This window comes from Diaphorina citri, unplaced genomic scaffold (assembly GCF_000475195.1).
Source record: "Diaphorina citri unplaced genomic scaffold, Diaci psyllid genome assembly version 1.1 scaffold344, whole genome shotgun sequence".
NCBI lineage: Eukaryota > Metazoa > Arthropoda > Insecta > Hemiptera > Psyllidae > Diaphorina > Diaphorina citri.
The window spans coordinates 112,275-121,808 of NW_007377779.1; positions in this window are offsets into that span (position 1 = coordinate 112,275).

Genomic DNA, 9,534 nt, shown 5'->3' on the forward strand with positions numbered 1-9,534 from the left:
GCCAAAAAAAAAAAAAAAAAAACGGTACATCTTTGTTTGGACCCCCCCCCCTCGACAAAATCCTGGATACGGCCCTGGTAGGTACACTACCTTTACGAGAGGGGTAGATGTAGATACCTATCATGGTAGAAGAGATACCCTGCTATCCTTATGAATCCTGTGATACGTGAAATATTATGCTGTCTGGAAAACGAGCAACATATTGGCTATTTTCCTTTTTTTTTTTTAAAGAGGTTTGACAGGGGGAACTGTAACTGCTATGGTCTTATCGTCCCGAAATCGAAGAGAGAAGGAAGACAGGATAGGAGAAAGCCAGCCGTTCCGAGAACGAACATTATCCCATCAGGATAAAATCCGCCCCGGGTGGGAATCGAACCCGCGGCCTAGCGCTTACAAGGCAGACGCACTACCAACTAAGCTAACTAGGCTGACTAATCTCTATTCTCTCTCTTACCAAACCCGATGTAGGTTTCATCTATGCTTTCCTCTTCCATCTATTTTTCTCTCCTTTTCCTTCCTTTTCGTTCTCCCTACCTCCCTTTTTTCCCCTTGTTTCTCTCTCCCTCTTCTCTCTCTTACCAAACCCTACGTAGGTAGGTAGGTAGGTACAGGAACTCTATGTACAAGTACATAGGTGCTTGTACCTTACCCCTATGTAGTTAGGTACCTATCTATCTCTCTACCACTTGTTTTACACATGCTGCACTTTGAATACTCGAGGGCGAATTTCAGAAGGAAGTGTGTCTTTGTGTGTGTGACAGGATGACGAAGACGAGGAAGAGGAGAGAGGGAGGATCGAAGAGGAGGAGAAAGCGGAAGAATAAGAAGAAGAAGAAGATGGAGAGGTAAAAGGAGAAACATGAGGATTAGAAGGAAAATGAAGATGAAAGGACAAAGAGAAAGAAGATTAACAGGAGGAGAAGGAGGAGGAGAAGAAGATGAAGAAGGAGGAGAAGAATTGAATTGAATTGAAACATGGTAACATTTTATTTTTTACAAAATTAATAATAAACATAATACATCTCCTAAGCTAATAAAACAACTTCTTTAGAGATGGTTTTTCCTCTTCTCATGTTTCCTCCTCTAAGAAGAATATAATATATGAATATGAATATGAAAATTTCTGCTTTATTTTATTAAATTTTATAAATACAATGCATACATACAGAAGAAGACGAAGAAGAAGAAGACGAAGAAGAAGAAGGAGAACGAGGAATAGAAGAATAAGATGAGGAAAAGGAGAAAAATGTTGAAGAAGAAGGAGAAGACGACGAAGAAGAAGAAGAAGAAGAGGAAAAAGGAGAAGAAGAAGAACAAGAAAAAGAAGAAGAAGGAGATAACGGAGTAGAAGGAGAAGAAGAAGAAGGAGAATGAAAAGCAGAGAGTAAATGGTATGGGAGGGGTAGAAAAAAGTTTCCGAAGGAGAGAGAGAAGAAGAAGAAGAGGAAAAAGGAGAAGAAGAAGAACAAGAAAAAGAAGAAGAAGAAGGAGAAGGCGGAGTAGAAGGAGAAGAAGAAGAAGGAGAATGAAAAGCAGAGAGTAAATGGTATGGGAGGGGTAGAAAAAAGTTTCCGAAGGAGAGAGAGAGAGAGAGGGGAAGAAGAGAGTAGGGGTAAGAGGGTAGGGGAAGAAAATAGAAAGTGAAGGGAGGAAGAGAGAGGGGTAGGAGGGGAGGAAGTGGGGAGGAAGAGAGAGAGAGAGGGAGTATGGACACACCCTTTCTAAACGATTCGAGGTTAACCACTCCGGGGTAAACTCGAGGAGAGAGAAAGAGAAAAGGGGAGAGAGAGAGAGAGAGAGAGAGAGAAAGAGAGAAAGAAAAGGACAGAGGGTTGTGATAGAAACTTAGAGGGAGGGAGAGAGAAAGAGAAAGAGAGAGAGAGAGAGAGAGTAGGACAGAATAATGGGGTAGTGATAGAAACAAAGACGGAGAGAGCGAGAGAGAGAAATAGATAGAAAGAGAGAGAGAGAGGGCTTGTGATAGAAACATAGAAGGAGGGAGGGAGAGAGCGAAAATAGGACAAAGAGGGAGAAAGAGAAAGTTTAAACGGGTGTCTGACCCCAGGGTTATTTCTTTAGGGGAAGGGGTTGTTCTGAAAGGAGGGGAAGTGGGGTGGTCTTCTGAGGGAGAGGAGGGGGTATTCTGAGGGACAGGAGGGGGGGCGGTTGTTCTGAGTAATTTCCCCTTTATATTTTTCGAGAAAGATTGTTTGTCGGTGAGGGTCTTTTCAAGCCCTCTTCTTTCCTTCCTTCGAGCGAAGAAAGTTTGATGTGGTAGTCCGAAATATGTCGATAGGAAGGAGGAGGAGGAGGAGGAGGAGGAGAAGAACTGAGTAGGAGAAATAAGAAGGAAATTAGGAAAGAGAAGAAAAATGAGGAAGGAGAAGATAAATGAAAAAGGAAGAGGGATGGAGAAGGAGAAACAGATGATTTTACTTTGATCCTGACCAGAACGCCGAAAGAAAGAGAAAGAGAGTGAGAGAGAGAAGGAAAGAAATAAGGGAGAGAGAGAGAGAAGGAGAGGGAGAGAGAGAGAGAGAAATGTAAAGGAGAAAGACAAAGATGAGGAAAGAAGAGATGGAGGAAGACAGTGAAAAAGAAGGGAGAGGGAGAAATGGATAATGGAAAGAGAAAAGAGTGGAAAAAATGATATAAGAAAATAGGCATAACTTAACACATGAGAGCTGACACAAGAAAGAACGACATAATAAATTAATAAAATAATAAGTTGAAATTAGCATTTTACCGAAAATGTGTCAGTCACTATACCTAATTTCAAAACAAAATATTCTCATTACATTTTATTACAAACTTTATTGTTCTTACAAAATAATTATCATACTGTCTCTCTCCCTCCTTCTCTCTCTGTCTCTCTCTCCCTCTTTCTCTCTCTCCCTCTCTCTCTCTCTCTCTCTCTCCCTATCTCTCTCTCTCTTTCTGTTCATTTTCTTGTCTCGTGTCAAGTTGGAAACAGAATAGAGAAAACAAAAGCAAACTCATGAAACTGTTTCTTATCATTATTATTAAGTTTCTTCGTATTATTCTAATATAAACTTGTCATTATAACTTTCTTATTTCTAATTATTCTAATATAACTTGTCATTATAACTTTCTTATTTCTATTATTCTAAATATAACTTGGCTCTCTCTCTCCCTAAAAATAAACAACTATCTCATTTATTTATAACCACAAGCTCTCTCTCTCTCTCTTCCTAATTCTCCTCCTCCTCCTCTTCCTCTCCTCCTTCTTCTCTTTCTCCTTTCTTCTCCTTCTCCCTTTCTACTATACGACTGTTGCTTGAACATGTAATAATAAAAATAACATGGTGAAAATTTGAAACGACTGGATATTTCTTCCAGCAATTTACCAGATTTTCAATTATTTACAAACTTTTCACCCTCTCTCTTCCTCCCTCCCCTTCTCTCTCTTCTCTTTTTTCCTCTCTCTCTCTCTCTTCTCTAGGTATCCCTCCTCTTTCTCGTGGTCTATTGGAAATTGTCAGAAATTGGACTTTCATCCCCCTTGCGAAGGAAGTTTTTTATGAACCCCTGTAAATATCCAAAGTATGCAACGTGCAATATACAATACACCACGGGGATGGGTATGCAGTATGCTACGACACAGACCACACGAGTCTAAATGAACAAAAAAATCTTCTTGTTCAGTACGTGGTTCGTTTCTGTTCATAGATTAAGATCACTGAAGACTCTGTATTATGTCACATTATGTGCTATGAAAAATGTCATTAACAATGCATTTTGTAGGAAGTTGGTTACTGTTGACAGGTGCCTTTCTGCTTACTTTTCAGTTTTTGGACCAAACCTGGACTCGAACCAAACACTTTAACCCGAGAGTGCTGCTCGGGACAAAAATGTCCCACATAAAACCTCTGACGAGGTTATGAAACACCCACTCAACTTTCTCTCAAGTTTACTGAAAGCGCTGTTATTTATGTGTTTACAACAAGCACCAGATTTATTATGTAGAAAAAGATGGAGAGCAAGAGGGAGAGAGAGAGGGGGGAGAGAGAGAGAGGGAGAGGGAGAGAGAGAGAGAGAGAGAGAGAGAGAGAGGGAGGAAAAAAAGGCGGAGATGTGAAAATATTAAATTTTCATTTGTTTACATTTCATTTAAAAAAGGCTAAATGTATCCCCCAGCTCTCTCTCTCTTTCCCTCTCTCTCTCTCTCTCTCTCTCTCTCTCTCTCTCTCTCTCTCCCTCTCTCTCTCTACTAATTTTGTTTAAATATCCTTACACATGTAACAGCATGGTATCCATCTTTCAACAGTTTTCTCTCTCTCTCTCTCCCTTCTCCTTTTCTCTCTTCCTCAATCTCTTTCTCTTTTACCCCTTTTCACTCTCTCCCTCCATCTTTCTCTTACTCCTTTCTTGTTCTGTCGCCCCCTCTCTATCTCTCCCTCTCTCTCTCTCTGTCTCTTTCCCTTCCATTCTTTCTACCTCTTTTTTTTCCTTTCTCTCTCTGCGCTTTTTATTCTCACATCAACTCCTTTATAGGTACATTATTCAACGTCTCTCTCTTCTTTCCTTCCTCCATCTGTCTCTCTCCCTCCTTGCTTTCATCCTACCTCCCATTTTTCCCTTGTTTCTCTCTCTCTCTCTCTATTTTTTTTAAGAGGTTTGACAGAGGGAACTGTAACTGCTATGGTCTTATCGTCCCGAAATCGAAGAGAGAAGGAAGGTTTGACAGAGGGAACTGTAACTGCTAGGGTCTTATCGTCCCGAAATCGAAGGAAGAAGGAAGACAGGATAGGAGGAAAACCAGCCGTTTCGACAACGAACATTATCCCATCAGGATAAAATCCGCCCCGGGCAGGAATCGAACCCGCGGCCTAGCGCTTACAAGGCAGACGCGCCACCAATGTAGGTTTCCTCTATGCTTTCCTCTTCCATCTATTTTTCTCCCCTTTTCCTTCCTTTTCGTTCTCCCTACATCCCTTTTTTCGTCTTGTTTCTCTCTCCCTCTTCTCTCTCTTACCAAATCCTACGTAGGTAGGCAGGTAGGTACAGGAACTCTATGTACAAGTACATAGGTAATACATATGTAGTAGGTACATAGGTGCTTGTACCTTACCCCTATGTAGTTAGGTACCTATCTATCTCTCTACCACTTGTTTTACTAACACATGTTGCACTTTGAATACTCGAGGGCGAATTTCGGAAGGAAGTGTGTCTTTGTGTCTGTGACAGGATGACGAAGACGAGGAAGAAGAAGAAGGAGAGGGAGGAGCGAAGAGGAGGAGAAAGCGGAAGAAAGATGATGGAGAGGTAAAAGGAGAAACATGGGGATTAGAAGGAAAATGAAGATGAAAGGATAAAGAGAAAGAAGATTAACAGGAGGAGAAGGAGGAGGAGGAGGTGGAGGAGAAGATGAAGAAGAAGGAGGAGAAGAAGATGAAGATGAAGAAGAAGAAGAAGAAGAAGATGAAGAAGAAGAAGCAGAAGCAGAAGAAGAGGATGATGAAGATGAAGAAGAAGGAGAAGAAGAAGAAGAAGAAGAACAAGTGGGAGAAAGAGAATCGTACCGAAACCCCATGTAGTTAGGTACCTATCCTCTATCTCTCTATCACTTGTTTTACACATGTTGCACTTTGAATACTCGAGGGCGAATTTCAGAAGGAAGTGTGTCTTTGTGTGTGTGACAGGATGACGAAGACGAGGAAGAAGGGAGAAGGAAAAGGTGAAGTAGAAGATGGAGATTGGAGAGGTAAAAAGGAGGAAAATGATGGGGAGAAGGAAAATGACGATGAAAGGATAAAGAGAACGAAGATAAACACGAGGAGGAGAAGAAGAGGAAGAAGGAGGAGAAGAAGAAGGAGGAGGAGGAGAAGAAGAGGAAGAAGGAGGAGAAGAAGAAGGAGGAGGAGAAGAAGAAGACGAAGAAGAAGAAGAAGAAGAAGAAGGAGAACGAGGAATAGAAGAATAAGATGAGGAAAAGGAGAAAAATGTTGAAGAAGAAGGAGAAGACGACGAAGAAGAAGAAGAAGAAGAGGAAAAAGGAGAAGAAGAAGAACAAGAAAAAGAAGAAGAAGGAGATAACGGAGTAGAAGGAGAAGAAGAAGAAGGAGAATGAAAAGCAGAGAGTAAATGGTATGGGAGGGGTAGAAAAAAGTTTCCGAAGGAGAGAGAGAGAGAGAGGGGAAGAAGAGAGTAGGGGTAAGAGGGTAGGGGAAGAAAATAGAAAGTGAAGGGAGGAAGAGAGAGGGGTAGGAGGGGAGGAAGTGGGGAGGAAGAGAGAGAGAGAGGGAGTATGGACACACCCGCTTTTCTTTTCCACGGACGTGACTTCTGCATAATTACCCTGCTGTCGTCTGGCTCAACTCTAATAGGTATCTTGTCACCTTATTTTGCATTTGCACTTGCTTGCATGTCAATCGGCAAATGCTGAGTGATTGGAAACAAATGGAGATGGAGGGGGGGGGGAAACAAACAAAATAATGAAACACAAAACAGTTGCCCTAACATTGCTGCAATTCCCCCAAATGTACTAGGTAACCATTGCTGTTCTTTCCAGGCAATTTTGTGAATGTCATTGTACCATTCCTACGAGAGAAAGGATTTAAAATTGAAGCCATCTGGAGCCGAAAAACAAACAAAATAATGAAACACAAAACAGTTGCCCTAACATTCGGCAATTCCACCAAATGTACTAGGTAATCATTGCTGTTCTTTCCAGGCAATTTTGTGAATGTCATTGTACCATTCCTACGAGAGAAAGGATTTAAAATTGAAGCCATCTGGAGCCGAACCCTGTCCGAAGCAGAACGAGCCTCCAAAGAATTGAACATTCCGTTCTTTACGAACAAAATTGATGATGTTCTCCTGCGAAGGGACGTGGACTTGATTTTCATCATGTGCTCGCCTAATCTGCATGCTCAGATAGCGGTGAAAGCATTGGGTATCGGGAAACATGTAGTGTGTGATAAGCCGGCTGGACTGTGCCAGCAGGAAGCTTTGAAAATGGTAGGTACATAAGTACGAGTATTGCTTTATCTAGGCTTAGGCTGTATGCTTAGAACAAGTTGTTCTTCTATACTAACCGTTTTATTTGTCATTCAGATAAATGGTCTGTTTTGTCATTTATAAACTGTTCAGTTGTCAGTTTCCAGCAAAAAAAAAAAAAAAAAAAAAAAAAAAAAAAAATAAAAAAACCAATTTTTTCCCCAGCGAGGCGGCACAGTCTAGGAAGCGGAAACAGAGACGTGTGCCCATCTCCCTTGTACTGACAGTATTAGTGGGTAAGTTATGAGATTTTTTTAATAGTCTTACAATGTGGTTTCCTGGACTTGAAGTTGGCACGTACCTACCTTATTTTGTGCTGGACGTTTCGGGTCTAAATTCCAGACCCGTGTTTAGCAGATTGTAGGCAAATGCAAATCAAAAATTTCATTTAATTTTTTAATAGGTTTGATAGAGGGAACTCTAAAACAGGATGCACATGTAGGCGTCCTAAGCCAGCCTAGTTAGCTTGTAGGGTAGCGCCTTTTGTAAGCTCTAGGTTTCCCGTCGGGGAGCAGTTTTATACTGAACGGATTAGGTTTCCCGTCTGGGCCGGATTTTGTCCTGAACAGATGTTCCTATATTTCGTTTTCGGAATAGCCCTTCTCCTGGCGAAGTTGGCCATCGGGGCCATGGATTTGTTTGTGAACGTAAGCTCCATCTCAATCTTAGGGAACAAGAAAATAGAATAGAATATAGAATAATATGGAATAATAAATAAGGATAGAAATGATAGAATAGAATACTATAATAATAGAAACTGTTCTTCTTCACTTGGATTGCGAAGTTGGCCATCAGGGCCATGAATTTGTTGGTGAAGGTGAGCTCCATCACATTATTATTTGTTCTTTTTTTTTCATAGGATGACTAAGTATTTATAGATTTATACGATTGTAAACTATTCGTCAAAAATATACTGTAAATATTCATTCATTCATTCATTCATCACAATCTGGAGAAGAATAGAATAAATTGAACCTATTGTTGCCTTAAATTAAACTTGCTTTCTTAGAATTAAATTTGGAAATTTTTTTGTAGTTATACGATGGATAAAAAAGATGAGTATGATGATTCAATTCAAATGCCATAAATCGGTTTCTTTTCATGCTCACACAGAGAGATAAAGAACTCTTAAGTGTGGCGCTATTTCATCTCAATTCAGAGAAAATACATACATCAAGAATATATCGGTCAAATAAAAGACCTCCTCTCTCACACATGAAAATTAATCAATATTTCTTACAAACATGATTCTTGGAATACTATGAGCTTATAACAGTAACCACTTCCATGGCCGAGTGGGTATCACACAACCAGGCTTGCATGCCGGCAATTAGATCGTCAGAAGAGTCGGGTAGAAGAGCTCCTTTTGGAGAATCCCGTCAACTGATTAAAGTACAAACCAAAAATCGTCAAAAATTGAGCCTGAAAATTCAATTAATTTTAAGAAGAAGACTGTGGAAGGATAAAACTTACCACACCAATACCAGGAGTTGCCGGGTTCGGCTTTCGACTGAACGTGCCCCAGATTTCCATTCCTTTTCCCTTCTCGGCGGGCAACCAGCACTGTTTGGGTGGGGTGTACATGGCAGGGGCGGGCGTGAACCCAAATATATCCCCCAGTAGTCCTGCACTGGATGCTGAAGGCCCTGGAATAGAATAGAATAATACTGGACTATAGAGAGAAGGGTATGCAGCATTGTTTGGGTGGGGTGTACAATTGTACATGGCAGGGGCGGGCGTGAACCCAAATATATTCCCCAGTAGTCCTGCACTGGATGCTGAAGGCCCTGGAATAGAATAGAATAATACTGGACTATAGAGTTATCCAAATAACACAATGCTGTCTATTCCTCAGGTTCCCACGTGATCGACCTTATCACCTATCTGACCGGAGAGAAAGCAACCCGGGTACACAGTGTAGTGCGAACATTCAATCGGAACACGGCGCAGATATCCGGTATTCGCAACATTACTAGTCCGGACTTCTGTGTGTTCCAAATGGAACTTGGTAATGGAGCCATGGTCAATGTGACACTCAACACACATTTAGCCTCCATGTTTAGTCAGGTAAGTAAATGTAAATGCTGTTTCTTTTATTATCTTGACCATAACAAAGGGTCTTGGCAGCGCAAGCTGAATCGACCAGGTCATTCATTTATTTATTGGAGTAAAATTTACAAATTAAAATTTGTGTTATTATGTCACAACTTGGTGCTCACTGCAGCATTGTAGGATTTTTCCCAAAATATCAATAATCCAATGTTTACCTACCATGCTAGCACCGGTCGCTATGCGCATTCATATGTCATAGCTACTCATTTTCCTCACGAGGCTGAGTGGGCCCCGCAACAGCCAGTCACGGAATCAATCATTTGCATGATACAAATTTCTTGACCCCGCCGGCAATCGAACCCGGGTCTCCCGCGTGCAAGGCGAGCGCAGTGACCGCTACGCCATGGGAGCTGACATAGCCAGTTAAGTAGAAAACTTGTCAAAATTTGATCGTTAAAGGCC